The 19135-nt window shown below is 37.6% G+C and overlaps 1 long non-coding RNA gene and 2 other non-coding genes across 3 annotated transcripts; all 3 read left to right on the top strand.

Annotated features, from left to right (window-relative positions):
• The first annotated feature begins 1842 nt into the window (after positions 1-1842).
• LOC140778662 (uncharacterized) lies at positions 1843-2360 on the top strand. Its single transcript, XR_012107221.1, has 2 exons — positions 1843-1917; positions 1995-2360. It is a non-coding gene; the product is annotated as an uncharacterized lncRNA (long non-coding RNA).
• On the top strand, positions 2173-2257 carry LOC140779984 (small nucleolar RNA SNORD25). Its single transcript, XR_012107429.1, has one exon. It is a non-coding gene; the product is annotated as a small nucleolar RNA SNORD25 (small nucleolar RNA).
• Positions 2361-2368: 8 nt separating the features above from the next.
• Positions 2369-2514, top strand: LOC140779997 (small nucleolar RNA snoR136). Its single transcript, XR_012107442.1, has one exon. It is a non-coding gene; the product is annotated as a small nucleolar RNA snoR136 (small nucleolar RNA).
• The last annotated feature ends 16621 nt before the right edge of the window (positions 2515-19135 follow it).

Below are 19135 nucleotides of genomic sequence, written 5' to 3'. Positions count from 1 at the left end.
ATTGGAAGCGCTTGTCCGAGGAACGGTGGCTCTGATACCAGCTTGTTACGATCCTTCCTCGGCTATAGGCTCTGATACCAGATTGATACGAACCCTCTTTTGGTGCTATGGCTCTGATACCAGATTGTTACGATCTTGCACGGAACTTTGAGATAAGATCCCTAAATATCCCGCCGTTGGATCGCTGTGAAATTTTGATATGTTGTAGGCCCGGAAAAGAGCTTTCCAACGGATCTAGTTTGAGGCGAATCGGAGTTGGGGATCTCGAGATATCGTTCGTTTAGTGGACGAACGTCAGGATACTCTGTTTTTGGATTCCGTGGATGAAGGCACGAAATCCTAGGTAATGGTGGATTGTGGAGGGCCGGTGTTGATGGGGTGGCACCGGTGTAAAAGTGATGGTGGAAGGGTTATGGATGATGGAAAGGTTGGGATAGCGATGGATAAATTGGAAGAAGGGGGAGAAGAGGGCCACTCCTAAGGGACTAGGGTGATTGGCCTGTCGAGGGAGATTAGAAGCGGCGTTGCCGGGGAGATTGAGGGAACGAGAGCGAAGAAGATGAAGGAGGCAAGGCAAACTCAATTCTCAATATTCAATCCTAATTTTGGTTGCCCTACACATACTTTTATAGGCTAACCAACAACTCAATCTTATCCTAAAACACAATCTTATCCTAAAACTCAATTTTCCCCGATCGCATTCGAACTCGCCCGACCGCGTTCGAACGCGACTTACAGAAAACCTATTTTAATGAAAAATAATTACTAAAACATGAAAATAAATCTCTCCTAAGGTAAATCCAAGCTTGAGACGATGTCGGTGAAGTCCGAATCGTATCAAGATTAGAACTCAACCTATGGCATAATAATGAAATATTCCAAGAAGGATACAAAATGTTGATTTAGCTAAGCCATGTTTATCTTTAATGCAAGTTTAGTTAAACCATGTAAGTCACAAATGCAAGTTTAATTAAGTCATATAAACTTCTAAGGCAAGTTCAATTAAGTCATATATGTATTTATGGTGTAACATACTGAGCGATGATTTATTATTATTACAGTTAGATTATGTTGTTGTGTTGTTATAGTTTATTATTTTATGTCAGTGATGTTGTAACATACTCAGTGATGATTTTAGTATTTTCTTATAGAAATTAATACAAATTTCTAGAAGATGAGTGTATTCATTTTGTTAAATAGATATAGATATATTAATTTGAGATATGATATTGTATTATTCTTTAATTTTTTTGTTGTTAAGAAAATGGATGCAAATTTTTGTAATCTATTTTGTTAATTGGCAGTGCATTAATTTTTGAAAGATGGGTACATTATATTTTAATTTTTTATTATCTATATTTAATCTTTAAAAAGGAATACATTCAGTTTGTCAAACAGGTGCAGAAATAGAGGCTTAGTGATAAAATTAGATAATTCAAGAAATATACGTGTCCACAATTTTTTTTGGGGAGGGTGAAAATTATACAAAATGATAGTTGATAGGTCAAAATATAATTAACGCTTTGTTTTATGATTATTGTTACTTGGAGATAGAAAAAAAATTAAGGGTTAATAAGTTAATTTTTATTTAAAGAATATTTGTAAAGGTCGGAGTGTTCTTTGATATTTACACAAATCAGCAATTTATAGTTTTATACACAATGCACGTACTATACGGCAAAGCCCGACCTACTCAGCCCTATTCTCAGTCCATTTATGCCCAGTTCTCGATACCCAACAAGAAATTAGGGTTTCCAAGTGCAATGTCATAATCTCAACCGTTGAATGGCACGCTCTCGAATCTGAGCCGTCACTAACTATCAGTCTCCCGCCTATATAAGTCCTATCCCCCTTGATGGGCGACTCAGCCTTCCTCACCCCGCCCCTCCCTCACACCGCTCCATCCTAGTAACGGAGGTAGTTTAATTCTTTTTCCACTTTTTTCTGTTTTCTTTTCACTAATCTCTGAATATGCTTCTTAATCTGGTCGACAGGCTTATCTCTTGCCCGATCGACTCGTTCCCTTGAAGCTATACTAAGATTAGTTTTAGTCGATCGTTATTCTCTCTTATACTCGCTGTTGTGAGATTGTCCTCATAGGCATGCATATCTGCAGAGGAAAGGGAGGTCGATTACAATAGTTTTGTAGTTAGTTGGTCTCAATGTTTCATGGACAACGATGATGATCCTACAGACCTGTAATGATTACTGCGGACATGATCGCATAATCAAAGAACATCTAAGGGACTGAGTTGTTTGTTTCTTGTATCACTTATCTCAATTCACTTGGGTAAATTCTTTTCTTTATTTGTTGATGGCATTATACCAAATGATTTATAACATTTGTTGTTTATTGACTATTAGTTGTAATGCTTCATTATTTTGATTTGGCTCTTCAAAACTCGTTACGTTTTGAGCCCTTGATAAGTGAAGCAAGAAAAAGCGGACGGTGGTTCCCCTCGCTATCCAGTGCTGGTACTCTTTGTAGTATTTGGACGTTGGGGAACTACATTTATGTACCAGTTGTAAGCAATATCTGAGTTCTCATTTAATACCTTATTTATTTTTAACCTAAATGATTTTACTTTCTAATATATGATTGCCGAATGAATTAATGACATTCCTTTTACTTTTGGGTTTACGAATTTTCAGTAAAATTTGGAAAAGTGGGCTCGTGCTAAATACTCCGTTATTTCGTGTTTTGGTACAATTTATAGTAACACATATGTCGGTTTGCTGTTTCTGTGAAGTTGCTGCCCAAGATAAAGTAAACCGGAAACTAATATCGCGATAAAGGACTATATAAAGAACAGTTACCTAGGAAAGAAATGGTACATAGGCAAATCTGAGTTTCTTTTACTATTTTAAGTCTGTTCTTGTTAATTTTTCACTTTAAACTTATTTTAAAATTTAAATATAAGATTAGATGTGCGTTGGAATTGATGTTTTAGTCGCGTTATCTAATACAGTATCGTATTTAAATTTTTAAAATACATTTGGCATAAGATTTGGAAGGCTTAGTGTTGTCAAAAATTGGGAAATTCTGGTAAAGCAAGAGAGCATATTGTATTTATTTTCGATTGAGTTGTGGATCGGCGAACGAAGTATTCAAGAGAATATTGTAGATTGACATCTTTGTCATAATTACTAAAACAGTACATAATTACCTCAAATCATATTATGGAATATAGTGGAATTCATTCAAAAAAAATAAAATGAAAAATATGTATTTGTAAGAATTTCAAATGAGGTCGAGTTGGAGAAAGGGTCGAGAGTGCTCCAAATATTTTATTCTTAAATTTTTTTGGGAGTACAACATGTTTATATTTTTAATTTAAAGAAAAGAAATAGAATAATTAGGAGCGATTATATAGCACGCTACTTAAGTCAGCTGTCAAATACCAAACGTGAGAAAGTTTCTTGTTTGTTAACGCTGCACAGAAACATGAGAAATTTACATTTAGAGAAAGATTGTAAAAGAAAAAATGCCATCAAGCTTCCCTAATCGCCCATGCTTAAGCTTCAAGGTTGTACATAAGCATAAGCTTCAAGGTTGGACAAATTCCTTACACTTGGGTTTTATTAGGCCACTAGGCTACAAACCCAGCACCTGCACTTGTCAGTGTTTACTTTGATCCACTTGGGTAGGGATGCTGACCAAAAATATTGGGATGATGAGGTTTGGAGGACCCGGTATACAGAACTTTGAAATAGTCGTAAGTGAACTTCGATTCCAAACCTAGCGGGGAACTCCTTGAGATTATGGAAAGTGCAGTCATTGCGCACTAGATTAACTAGTGAATCGTCTCAACTAAGGCTGGGAAGAGAATTTTCTTATCAGTGGGCAAAATCTAGCTAGGACAAAATCCTACAGCTGATAAGAAAAAGTGCAATTGTAGAAGAGGGGAAATCCAAAAGCCCACTTTAATAGAACTAATATGCAGCTGAGCGAGCTTCATGAGATAAACACTTTAATTTTAGCCGGGAAGGAAAAGCCTAAAGATGTGCCACCTTTCTCACCCCATATAGAGTTTGGGAAAGGATTATGTTTATGCAAGAACTCAGGAAGAAGGGAAAGAAGAGAAGAGGAATGAGAAGGGTAGGGGCTCCACAGTAATTGCTAAACTCTTGCCGGCGGCTTAGTTTTGGTAAACCCAAGCCCTAGAGAGAAGAAAAAGAGAAGAGAAAAAGGAGATGGCATAGTGGTGGAAGCAATAATGGCGGTCAAAGGCTGCCCACATCGACAATTTGAGAGTAGATGATATGATTCGACCATGACGATCAAATTAATTAGGTTGAGTTGAATTGAGTCGAGTTAAGTTGAAAGTGTTTAATTATTACTTTTAAATTTGAATTAATGCAGATAATTTATATCTATAAGCCTAGTAGGGTGAGTTGGATTCAACTTACTAGGACTACTATTATAAATAGGAATGGTTATTATGTTTTATCATCACAAAATGAATATTACTTTAGCCTCTTTCTTATCTTTTATTTAATTGTTTAATCATAGTCATTTATTTTTCTAGGAGTAGATTAAGAATAGTAATCCAAATTTTGCCCTCAAACCTAAGCCATGATCTACCTCCTCGACCATCCTTTTATACATCTCATGATCGTCTACCCCCTATTGGTTGCTACAACACTAGTTTTCCCGTTTCCATCTAGTTTCGACCTTCCCTATATTTCTTTCATCACTTTTTACTCTGATCTCATAATCAATTCATTGCAAAGCCATTAGATTAGAGATTCATGATACTACCTCTAGTAAAAATCTTAGATATTTCCTATGAATGGATCAATCTAAATCTTAGTGTGTATCAAAGCCTATTTCTCGGTCAATGGTGAACACACGATCTAAAGCAAATCCAAAAGAGATCGTTGCCATAGAGAACCAAAACTCATCTTCATCTGCATGGAAGCTTCCTCTGTGCCACCATCACTACTGGCCACCATCATTAATGAACTAACCTTGTCGGCGAGGGTACTACTTAGATCTATGGAGGCTTTGGAGGATCCAATGAGGGAAGCTACAAAATCTACCATGGAGAACAATGAACGGCTTGAAAAAGTTGCAACAAATCTTGACTAAGGCTTTACTAACCTTGCACCACTAAGCACCGTCGCTGCTCTTATGACCCTAATGCCAAACCATGTGGGAGGTAGAGAGGACTACCAAACAGTAACCATGACATCTCCTCCGGCCATTGTGGAGTCCCTATCACCTCTACAGATATAATCCATCACTGTAGCAATGTCGGAGCATGCCCTAGCAATTGTCCCGATGTCATCTTCCCTAGCTGCGATGGAAAATAATGTCTAAAAAACCCTATTTCTTTATTGAAGTCATTTTATGAGCCTCTACCCTAAGTAAGCCACCAACGCCACCAAGCCATGGTCACCATTCGCACTAGCATCAGTTAAAGGCCATCGTCGACGACCTTCGATGCTACAACAAACCCTAGTGGCCTCAAGTTCGGCACTTCCACGACCATCAACAACCATGGTTTGCTTTTTCTGCCTGAATGCCAGCGAATGGTGGCCAACTCAGTTGTCAACGACTACCGGGTAGCTGTGACCTATCCTATTGTTGGGGCGAGCTCCTCGAGGTTTTCACCATCGCGATTCTACTACAGTGGGGCCTTAGGCACCATCCACAATCACCAGGGGCTGGAGGGACTATGGAAGACACGCTATGGTAGACCATGCAGCACGTCAAGTTTGAGCTTGATAATTTTCTTCCACCACTGCTCACCATTATTCCACCATCACGATGACCTATCGGATACTGACTACTGCCAACTAGGGACCCTCCCTAACCATCACCAAGGCTACAATAGCCTATGGCGATGCCTTTAGGCCACAACATAAACTTGGCCTTATGGTTAGGGTTAAGGAAAAATGATAGAAGGGATAAAGTTCACACTTCTCGAGGCAAGCTAAAATTTTGTGAACCGGCTCAATCATCTTGTATGACTTAGTTTTGGACTCATGGGCATAACTTTGGGCCAGAGTATGAGCCTCACGGTCCCTTGGGGCATCGTTAGCTGACTAAGTCAAACTAGCTTGCAACTCGAGCCCAACGTGAGCTAGACTCATGGACCTATGATGCACATGACTAGCATCCACCATGAGGTCCCCCGACTCACAATGATAGACCACATTTGGGAAATCAAGCTCAGACTATCAAGCTTGATTTTCTAAAATTCTCAAGAGGAGACTCGATAGACTAGACCTACCCAGCAGAGTAGTTTTTCACATACCATGGTACCCACGACCATTAGAATGTCTAGCTCTCATTGTTTCATTTGGAGGGCATGGTAATCAGGTGGTACTGATACGATCTCCCCATAAGCTAAGGTTCGATCTCTTCCAATTCTCTGATTTGGACTGGATTTGGCATATAACTTTGAAATAAGATCCTGAAAGATTCTGTTGTTGGATCAATGTGAAATTTGTATATGTTATATCCCTAGAAAAGATCTTTCCAACAAATTAAGTTTCAGGCAAATCGGATGTGGGGATCTCGAGATATCGTCTGATTAGAGGACGAGCATCAGGGTGGTCTGTTTAAGATCCGTGGATGGAGGCACAAGATCCTAGGTGATGGTGGTTGGAGGCGGACCAGCATTTGTGGGGTGGCACCGGTGAAAAGTGGTGATGGAAAGGTTATGGTTGATGGAAGGGTTAGGGCAAGTGTTGGATAGATTGGAAGAAGGGGGAGGAGAGGGCCAGCCCTAAGGGTCTAGGGTGATTGGCCGGTCAAGGGAGGTTAGAAGCGGCGTCGCCGGGGATTGAGAGAACGAGAGCGAAGAAGAGGAAGGAGGCAAGGCAAAACTCAATTCTTCAATAATGACCTCTGGTTGCCATCCATATCCCTTTTAGAGGCTAACCAAACAATTCAAAATTAACCCTAAACAATACAATTTTGCCGACCGCGTTTGAACGCACCAAGTTTGCTCTTCTCTGGATTTGTGAACGCAATGCAGGTGTTCGAACGTGCCTATTTCCCACTTCTCTAGATTTGCGAATGCGGTGTAGGCGTTCACAGTGCGTTCGAACGCACAATGCACACTCTCACAACAGCGTTCACAACCACATTCGAACGCACTCCACCCGTGTTTGAACGCAACTTACAGAAAACTTATTTTCTTGGAAATTAAACATTAAAATAGGAAACAAAGACACTCCTAAAGTGTATCCATGCTCAAGACATCCTAGGTGAAGTCCGAATCGTATCAGGTACCAGTCTACAGAGTAGACTTGACCATTTGAGTTTTGGCAAGCTGTTATTGACACGTTTTTTATTTGATTCAATCTGACCATTTTACCCTTGGTCACAGTGCAAGTGTTAGTCGACTCACATCATGTTCTTCGGCAGTCTTGAAGAAGAAGATGAGTCCTTCGATTGGCATGAGAGGCTATACATGTATAATGACATAAAAGACTAGTCACCTTGATGACAATGTGTCTGAAGCATGATGGATTGATATGATCTAACCATAAGGGTTGAGTTGAGTTGAGTCTAATTGATTGTGTTTGCTTATTTATTGTTAAATTGCCCTCAAGTTAGATGATTGTCTATCTGAGTTGCTAATTTGGATAGAACTCAATACGAAACTTTTGAAGGCAATAGAGATCGATTCAATTGTTGGAACAATCTAAGATTTGGATATACTGTTTCTTTGGAAGTAAGAAATCCAACACAACTGGAATCTTATCGATCTGGTAAGTAGATCAAATGATAGGAAGGAAATAATGACCAAATACACCAAAAGGTAGCAGGATGGATGTGGATGATGTGGTTAGGGTTTGGGAGATGATGACGACTATGGTGGATGGATTAGTACCTTGAACAAGATGAGGTGAGAGAAGAGAGCTACCAAGTATGGCTAGTCACTAGAGCAAGGATGGAGAATGATAAGATTAGGAATAATGAGGTTGCAACAATTTGAAGATCAGCCCAAATTCTTCATAGGGCAGATCTTTCAAGGATATCCGCAGGAGATCTAATCGTCTAATAGATCTGTAACTTGGATAGAATGTTCCTCTTGAAGTAAGGAATCCAACGCAACTAAGATCACATTGATCGGACTTGTAGATCAAAAGTTATGGGAAAAATACTGATCGTGGGTCAGATGGTGGCGTGGGAAATGTGAATAAAGGAATAGGGAAATAGTAGTTTGGTTTTGTGGAAGATGGTGACTATGGTGGTGAGGTAGAGCATTAAGCTAGACGAAGGAGAGAGTATACCAATCCTTGAGAGGCATGGGGCCACGGTTAGATTGAGGGAGGAAGAAGATGACGTTCAAGATTAGATGCCGTTGGAGGAAAGAGAGATGGTTGGGAAGGAAAACTCCAATATTTTATCAATAATCCTCAATTACGTTGCCTTTCACATATTTAGAGGCTAACCTATCAAACCTAGGATCATGCAGTTCACTGATTGCGTTCGAACGGGTTCGAATGCGGATTTCATGTCCTTTGTCGTTGTGAACGTGTGTAGGCATTCGAACGACGCGTTCGAATGTGGTTGAACGCACTAAACACGTTCTCTATTTTGCGAACGTGTGCAGGCGTTCGACAGTCGCGGTGAAACGTGACTTCTTGGCATTTGAACACGACTGTCAGAAATCTTATTCTTCCAAACAAAAGTCATAATGCTTGCACATGTTCCCATGACGCCTCGTCAGATGGTTTGCCCAACCATTCAACCAAGATCTCTATCTCTAGCCTCGAGCCATGTCGCCTCCGTCGTCGTGCTAGTACCCGTATCGGCTCCACCTAATGCAAATCCTCCTCGCATCGCCTGTGATTCATTTAAGCCACTCTACTAGAACCTCCTTCACGCTCTGATGGTAATCCATTTGGCTCCTCAAAGAGGATTGAAAACTACTGTGGAAGACGAGCCAAATCATTAGCTACACTTGCCTAGTTTGTCTCCTCGAGCTTGGTAGGAGCCAACTGCATCAAATAGGCTTAGACATTTGAATGCCCAAATATAGTGCTCTGTATATGCGAACACTATTATGATGTTTGAACTCCCTCCAGTCACATCTGAATGCACCTACGAGAAGTCATCTTTTTTTTTAACAACCTAGCTGTAAAAAAGATACAATTTAGTAACAACCTAGCTATAAAAAAATTAAAGAAATTTTTGGGCATGACATTGGCCAGCCACTCTATGGCCGGCCTCTCTCCCCCCCCTGCTGATGGCATGACTAGCTGGCCACGATGGGCCCACCACCACCTTTTTCTTTTTCTTCCTCTAAATCTCTCTCGATCTCTCTCTTCTCCCCTTGGTCTGTCTCTCTTTGTTCTCTCTCAAACTCTCATTTTCCCCTTCTCGTTGGCACCAGCTTGCCGCTGTTATCGCCATAGCTGCCACGAAGGTGAGCCTCCTTTCTCTTCTCTCCTCTCTTCCCTTTCTTTCTCTCTTTCTCTCTTTCTCTCTCACTCTCTATTTCTTGCCCTTAGGCTCGGGCTCACTAGAGCCGAGCCACTGGCGAGAGGCCAACCACTGATAGGCCAACAGCGGCTAGTACCCTCCCCGGGTCCGCACCTCCTCCATTCCTTTCCCTTTCTCCTTCTTCTCTTCTCTTCACTTCACATCTCTTCTTCTTCTCCTTTCTCCATTCCTTTCCCTTTCTCCTTCTCTTCTCTTCTCTTCACATCTCTTCTTCTTCTCCTTTCTTTCTTTCTTTCTTTCTTTATTTTTCTTTCTTTCTTTCTTCTTCTTCCTTCTTCTTCTCCTCCCTTAGTCCCTCTTTCTTAGTTGCAATTGTGCTGGGCTCGGCCCAGCACTGTGATAGTTTCTTTTTTTGTTAATGAAGTATTTTATGTTAGCTAAGGCAATTAGTTTATTAGGCATTTGTATATTGGTTTGTATCTATATTATATATATATATATATATATATATGGTAATATAATTATTAGCTGATTATAATTAGTATAGTTAATGATTAATTATATTATAAACACCTAAATATACCTATTAATTACATATAATATTACTTGCATATAATAGATTAATACTTAGCTTCATTAATTATAGTCATGAGATTTATAACTTCATAGTATCTAAACATATTCATATCCTAAACCCTTTATTTGAGATCTTGTGGACCCGGTTAGTGAGACATTTGATTAACGGATGAGAGAAATATGTGATTTGTATCTTCTGATAAGATGAGTAGTCTTATTCCTTAGACGCTATTTTCAAATTAGGATATATTACATAGTAATCTTATCTAAAGATGATTTTAGTTGAGCATATCTCATAATACATTTAATTAGGCTGATCTGGAATATAAGTACACTGATGATATCTAGAGATGATTGGAGATGACTATATTATTACGTTGTTATGTCGAGATGATCTCTAGCATGAGTATGCATGTAATAGATGTATGATTAGAGATTGCATCACATCATTTATTTTTTTTGACTTCTTTTCTACCTGAATTCCTGATATGTATGACTTGTTATAATACTGAATAAATTATATATGATATATCAGTTAGAAAGAAAGCATAAAATATGATTGATATGAAGTTGATAGAAAGCATGAGGATACCCAAATGGTGTGAGAGTTAAGACGTCCTTGATAGATGATTGATCGCATGACATATTCGTGATCCTATGGCCTTACGTCTAAGGTCGTTAGTCTGTGTGCATAGTAGACATTCAGACACATACCGTTCGTGATACGATTCGGACTTCACCGACGTCGTCTCGAGCATGGATTCACTTTAGGAGTGTTTTTATTTCATGTTTTAGTGTTTAATTTCCATTAAAATAAGTTTTCTCTAAGTCGCGTTCGAACGCGGGTGGAGTGAGTTCGAACGCGGTTTGTGAACGGGGTTGTGAACGTGGGTGAAGAGAGTGCACTGTGCGTTCGAACGCACTGTGAACGCCTGCATCACGTTCGCAAATACCGAGAGGCACGTTCGATCATGCGTTCGAACGCGGTCGGGCGAGTTCGAACGCGGTCGACGAAAATTGTGTTTTTAGGATTAATTTGAGTTGTTGGTTAGCCTATAAAAGGATGTGGAAGGCAACCAAAGTCAGGATTGATTATTAAATATTGAGAATTGAGTTTGCCTTGCCTCCTTCATCTTCTTCGCTCCCGTTCCCTCAATCCCCGGCGACGCCGCTTCTAACCTCCCTCGACCGGCCAATCACCCTAGTCCCTTAGGGGTGGCCCTCTCCTCCCCATTCTTCCAATCTATCCAACACTTGCCCTAACTCTTCCATCACCCATAACCTTCCACCACCACCTTTTCACCGGTGCCAACCCCATTAACGCCGGTCCTCCACCATCCACCATTACCTAGGATCACGTGCCTCCATCCACGGATCCAAAACAGACCATCCTAATGTTCGTCCACTAAACGAACGATATCTCGAGATCCCCAACTCCGATTCGACTGAAACTTGATTTTTTGGAAAGCTCTTTTCCGGGTATACAACATATCCAAATTTCACATCGATCCGACATCGGAATATTTCGGGATCTTATTTCAAAGTTCTGTGTCAGATCTAGTCCAGATCAGGAAATTGGAAGAGATCGAACCTTAGCCTAAGGGGAGATCGTATCAATTTGGTATCAGAGCTCCATAGCCCGAGGCATGATCGTATCAGTTCGCTAGGAAATATGTGGTGAATTATCCTAACGTGGTTTCTATTAGCTAATTATCATTACTACATTAATATATTTAGTTTTATCAAAAATAATCAAATTATATAAGTTTCCATTAATGTTCATGTATACTTATAGATATATAATGCATTTCTAGCACCTTATTGTTATGTATATTATTTTCTATAAAATAAAATGCCAAGCTCTAATAATTAGTTTTATATTAATGGGTAATGATTATTATATGTATAATTAGTAATTAGTTAAATAAAAGTAGTATGTAAACTAATTGAATTGTAATTAGATATAGTTTTTTTACTTTATTTTTAATTATATTATTGTATATTTGATCCTTTTACATTTTATATCAGAGGAGAATAATTATTGTATGCCTAATATATAATCAGAAAGTAGAGTTTTTAGTAAATGAATATAATTTATAGTGACAACATGTTAAGGTTATCATAACTATATATTTATAATGTAAACCTGGTTAATTAATAAAGTCTAATAAATTATCATATTTTATATGAACAGATTCTGATTAGATAAACAACAAACTTTATGCTACCTAAACATTTTCAGATCCTGAACTCTTTATTTGAGACCCCATGCGATGAGTTGATGTTTGGTTGACGAATGTGAGGGATACATGGTTCATGTTTTTTTATCAAAGGTGAGTAGTCTTACCTCCTAGAGAGCTTTTCCATATTAGGATATATCATACTTATATATATACGCATTCTACTTTAGCCTCTAGCATGATTATATGATCTTATTAAATATGATTTTAGTCAAGCATATTTTATCATTCATTTGATTATTGGTCTTGGATATGAATATACTGGTGATATATAGAGATGATTGAAGATAACTATACTATTATAACTTTATGTCAAGATGATCTCTAGCATGAGTATGCATGTGACACATGTACGATTGGAGATTGCATCGCATCATATATTTCTTTTGATTTTCTTACCACCTATTTCTGATATGCATGATTTATTATTGTACTAGATAAAATGTATATGATCTGTCATTTAGAAGGAAAGTATGAAATATGATTAATATGATAGTTGATAGAAAGCGTGAGGATACTTGAGTGGACGCGAGGGTTAGGACGCACTTAGTAGATGATTGATCACTAGATATATTCGCAATCATGTGGCTTTATGTCTGAGGTTGTTAGTCTGTGTGCACAACAGACATTCGGACACATATCGTTCGCTAGAGCATATGTGGCGAGTTATCCTCATGTGGTTTCTATCATCTAGAAGGATGCCTAGTCTGAATAGATGTTGATACCCTTAGCAGATGATAGGGTATGATTATGATCGAGATATCCTTTGCAAATGGCAGCCTTCAAGCATGATGATGAGACTGGATACTAGGTGTTGACCGTGTATGATGGTTTAGTATGATGATGTTATACCGAAATAACGGTATGATTGTGATATTGAGAATTGCAAATTATTCTATTATCATTTGATATATATATAATTATCGAGTCATTATCATGATTTTGATATAGTTGCATTTGACGCCATAGCATGGTCATAGTTGACATGCATCATACATGCTATATTTGAGAGTGATATGATGATAGTATGACATGGAGATTTATTTATATATTGTCAAGAATTGTATTCTTGATTAGTTATAACATGATAGTTACTATATATCTGATACTATCGAAGACATATTTGTATGCTCATTCATAGCACGATACTTTTACTGATTCGTATTATCCAATACATGATTTACTCTCGGTTTAGTATTACTGATTCAGTATAAGGTCTATTTACTAAGCCTTTAGCTCATGATTCTATTTATTTCTTTTCTAACCTATCAATATAAGTGGTACCTGATTGCGACTTAAGACATTCTTATGAGATATTTAGAACGAAGATGAGGTGAGCTAGATATGAGATGATATAGAAGATAGCTTTCTAGATATTGAGTTATATCATTATTAGATATTTGTACTAGATGATGAATTATATAATACATATCGAATTGTATTGTACTCATGTATTAGTAGTTTTAGTTGTATCTTGATGGTTTATTATTATAACACCTATCGTAAAATGAAAATCATAGCACGATGTGGACGGCCACACTATGGCTAGCCTCGTGCCAAGAAAGAATGGCCGCTAGCTTGACTTGAGGGCGCCATGCATCCCAGCTACTGGCTTGACCAACCTAGTTGGGCCAGTTGGTGCAACGGGTCCCACTATTGCCGCCATCCTCTCTCCTCCCTACCTCTTTCTCTTTCTCCCTCTAAATTTCTCTCTTTTCTCACTCTTCTCTCCTTGGTCTCTCTCTCTTCTCTCTCTTTCTCCCCTTCCCTGCTGTTGTCGATCTACCATTATTATTGTCGACGCCGCCACCAAGGTGAGCCTCCTTTCTCTTCTCTTTCTTTCTTTCTCTCTCTTTCTCTCTTTCTTGCCCTTGGGCTCGGGCTCGACGGCTACTGGCTGGCTAGCAACAGCCGGTACCCTCCCTGCCAGCCTGGGTCCACATCTTCTCCCCTTCTCTTTCTCTCTTCTCCTTCTCTTCCTCTCTTCTTCTTCTTTTCTTCTTCTTCCTCAATTCTTCTCCCCCCAATTGCTATAGTACTAGGCTCGACGCAGCACTATAGCTGATAGTTCCTTTTATTTATTTATCAATCTAGACATTAATTTTAATATTCATCAATATGATTATTATTAATTATAATTAGTATAATTATTGATTAATTATGTTACAAGCTATTACATATAAATATAGGTAATACTTATATTTATTTATTTATTTATGTTTCTATTAGATTAATAGATAGATTCATGAATTATAATCATTAGATTTATAGATGTATACTAATATTCATATGACATACATTTTAAGCAATTCCTAATTTAATATATATTATTTTGTAACAAATGAGATACTAAGCTTATTTATTACTTATTTATTATTTTATAAAGTAAAGACTATATAGTCCCTAATTAATCAAGATAGAGTGAGAACCACAACTTAGTTATAATTAGACTTTTATCTATATTAATATGTTTGTTTATAATTATATATATATATATATAACCTTTTATTTTATTTTATTTTATAATGTCATACTTAGAGTAATTTTTCTATGAAAAGAAGCAATCCTTTTATTCTTATTTCATAACTACCTTTTATAATAATAGTATATTCTTAACATTAAAAGTTTATTTATAATGTAAATCTACCTAGTTATAAAGATTAAGTGTAAACTCTAAAACCTAATAAATCATCATATTTTACACAAACGGATTTTAATTAGATAAACACTAATTTCATGTTACCTAAATATTTTTAAATTTCGAACCCCTTATTTGAGATCTCGTGGACCCTACCAGCTATGATTTGACACTCAGTTGATGGGTGTAGGGTTACGTAGTTCGTGTCTTCTGATCAGAAGTGAATAGTCTTATCCCCTAAATACCTTTCTCAAATTAGGATATATTATATAATTATGTATATGTATGCTTTGGCCTCCAAGATGATTATATGACCTTATCTAGAGATGATTTTAGTTGAGCATATTTTATCATGAGTTTGATTAGATTGATCTAGAATATGAGTATACTGGTGATATATAGAGATGATTGGACAAGATTATACTGTTATGAGTTTATGTCGATATGATATCTAGCATGAGTATGTATACGATAGACTAGTATATGGGCGCATATGTTAGATACATGGTTGAAGACTATATTGCATCATTTTTCTCTTAGTCTCTTTACCACCTAAATTTCTTAGTTGCATGATCCGTTGTAGTACTAGATAGATGCATATGATCTATCATGTATTAGAAAATCATGAAAATGCATATATATGTGATGTGATGGCTGAAACAATAGACTGATACTAGACATACTTTTAGTGTATGATAGAGTATGGTGATAGTTGAGGATTATATTCTTAGCATATGATAAGGTACTAGTATCATTGATATACCCTTAGCGTATGGTAAGGTATAATTATTACTGAGAAACCTTTAGCGTATGACAATGTATGATTATTTTTATAGATACCCTTAGCGTATGGTAAAGTATTATTATTTTAGAGATAACCTTAACTTATGGTAGGGTATGCTTTGAGCTTGTGACATGATGGGTATCGAGTTTAGAGTTGGGTACCATGGTCTAATATGGTAGATGATATTCAGAGTTGAGACAGATGACTGTGATAGTTAGAGATATGTGGATTTTATCTAACTCTGACATATATGATTATCAAGTGGTTGGCATGTTTCATGCATCACAATTGATGAGGTTATTATCAATTGATTATGATTATAATACATTATATATTGTTATATTCAGTGATATTATATTATAATATCATCATGATACATTTGGTTAAGGATATAATATGCCCATTCATGAGATAATATTGATTACAGTTATATATATTTTATCAAGGATATATATATATATATATGTTCATACTTGACATCATGCTTCTTTTTGATATATATTATCCGGTATATAATTTACTCTCTATTTAGCATCACTAATTCGAGGTAAGGTCTATTCACTAAGCCTTTAGCTTATAACTCCTTTTATTTCTTTTTTAAACCCTTCAAATACGTGGTATGTGATAGCAATTTGAGATATCCTAAGAAGATATTTTAGAGCAAAGATGAGGTGAGCTATAGACATGAGATGATATAGAAGATAATTTATCTAGATTTTGGGTTGTACCATTATTGGATATATGTACTCTATTATATCAGATAATAATTTGTATAATACATGTCAAATTATAGTGTACTCATGTATTAGTTATTTTAGTTGTATTTTGATGGTTTGTCGTGGCTTGTGTTGGCCCTTTTAGATTATGTAGCCGTCTAGTATGGTTGTTGGGGGATTTAAATATGGACATGTTAATAGGTTTCATTTGATGATGTTATAATTTATTTTGTGATGGATTATGTGAGCACAGGGGTGTATCTATACAGGGCGATCTTGCTCTTCTCCTCACGTGCACTACGCGTGCCATGGGCGCATGTGGGTGTGCACGTGCCCATGTCGATCGGTGGCATTACAGTTGTAGCCTGTGTGGGTCCTTCCAAATTATGTAGTATCAGGATGATTTTTGTTGATTCAAATATTTATATGTTGACATATTTATTTGGATGATGGCATGATTTATCTTAAGATGAATTGTGTGAGCATGGATATATCAGTGCGTCGTCTGTCCTATCGCGTGTGCTCCACGTGCCGTATGGGTTTGTAGGCATGCACGTGCATGTGCTGGGCACCCGGGGGGGGGGGGGGGGGGGGGGGGGTTTACAAAAATCTTATACTTTTCTTGCGAATGGATCAATCTAGATTTGTTTTGTATTAGTAGTTAGTAGATTAAGAGAGATGGTTGCAGCAAGGCTCGCCACACCTAGTTGGCTCAACATAGTCGGCCGGGGAGATGGATGGGGGCAATTTGCGTTGGGGCTACCTAAACTACCTTGGGCTTGGGCTAAGGGAGACATGATGGATTTTTCCTGGCCACAAGTAGCTCCACCAGAGACCATGATGAGCATGACATTACTGCGGGTTGCGTCAAATTCATGTCAAATCAGCTTGGCTGACTTAACACCTCTTCCAAGTCCAGTTCTTCCCAATAAATCAAATCTTAAGGGAGCTAGTTGTGATTGATCAAGGGCGATTGAGCTCAACTTAAAAGGGACTCAAAGAACTCGAGCTAAACCAACGACACCTATTTCGACCGATCTGCTCGAACCGAGTCAAGCAAGATTGAAAGAGCAACCCATCTAGTCATCACTTTGAGGACAAAGTGAGCGGAAGCATGGTGGAATGATGTGATTAGAGCTATACCACCTTATGGACATTAGGTTCACAGCTTGAGTCATTTATCTAGTTAGAGGGTTAAATTTCATAACTAAATTTAAGTTAATTGCATGTTATGTTAGCCGAGCTAGTTTACTAGTGGACTTAATGTAGTTTGGTTAATAATTGTGGTTTGGACCGATTAGCCTCCAATATAAATTGTGGACTGCAAATTAGATTAGTCATGCTTTGATAAATTAATTAAGTTCTCCTATCTCTCTTCTCTGCTCTTGACCTAGGCTCTCTCTCCCTCCTTCAACCCTAGCAGCAAGCCATTATTGGTCGTCAGTTCCTCCCTTCTTTTCTCCATCAAACCTCCCCTCCTCCTTGAGCACCAACCACCTTCTCCCCCCTCTTCCTTCATTCTTCATCAAGCATCCATCTCTACCATCATCACCACACAAAACGTCACCACCGTCGCCTCTATTTTCATCCCTAATCTCTCCTCTTCATTTCACTACCCCTCACTCACCACCTTAGCCACCTTATGAACCACCTCCAGAACCCACAACTCTAACTTGAGATCACCTCCAATACCACCACCGGAACTTTACTAATATTAGACCTAGCTATGGTTAGAATCTAAATTGACATGAATATCAAAATAGTATATCAAAAGGTTACAGAACAAACCTATCTGATTTTCATAATTTTCCAATATTGAATGAATATCCGGTGAATATTCTCCTCGAACTATGCAGACTACCTTCTTGCTCCCGATCTTGAGTCGGTAACTGAAATCAAGTCATAACATATGTAAAAGTCAACTACATAATTATTAGGATATAAATTATGAGATAGAATAAATTAACCTTTAAAATTATATAATCATTTCAAAATTATAAGATTAAAGTAAAATAAAAATAACATAAATAGGGGAAGGCATCCCTTAGCCATAGTATAATTAGCTACTAATAGTAGCTTCTTTCTTCCTTATTGATATTATTTTCTATTTTATTCTCTCTTTTCTTTCCCTTTGCTCTGTTTTTTTCTCTCTATTTTATTATTTTCTAGGTATTTTGATATCTTTTTCAATGCCTCTACCCCTCTATTTACACAAAATTTTGGGAAAAAATTATTTAGAAGATTTGCAAGACTAGCTAGATGGCTGATACGCATGGCGTGTGATACGAACTAGATCAGATCGGATCACATCAAAAGGAGATTAGGCTCAATGGATTGAGTCTAATTATCTTATTTGGTTATTTGGTTTAATTAGAGTCTTAGTAGGTTAGGATTTTATTTTAATGAAAATAAACACCTAATGCAATAAGAAAAGATCCTAACTAAGTGTTTCAGCTCACCATGCTTTCCCCACCTTGCCCTTAAGGTGAAAAGTAAGGAAAATGCTCCAAGATATCAGTCTCTAACTCCCATGTCATCTCATCAGATGGCTTGCCAAGCCACTCCACTAGAATCTCCATCTCAAATCTAGTACCATGTCGTCGTCAGTGCCCAGCAAGTATTCGAACTGGCTCTACGATCTCTATTTTCTCCAATGGCTCCGGTAGAACCGATCTAACAATCTCATGATCTCCAATCCGCTCCCTCAGCAATGAAACATGGAAGACAGGATGTAACCCCTTCGGTAGCTCCAAACGATATGCAATCGGACCA

Source organism: Typha angustifolia, chromosome 15 (assembly GCF_048772165.1).
Source record: "Typha angustifolia cultivar Huaian chromosome 15, ASM4877216v1, whole genome shotgun sequence".
NCBI lineage: Eukaryota > Viridiplantae > Streptophyta > Magnoliopsida > Poales > Typhaceae > Typha > Typha angustifolia.
Note: the sequence above shows the minus strand (reverse complement) of the source record. Positions and strands in the feature narration are given on the sequence as shown.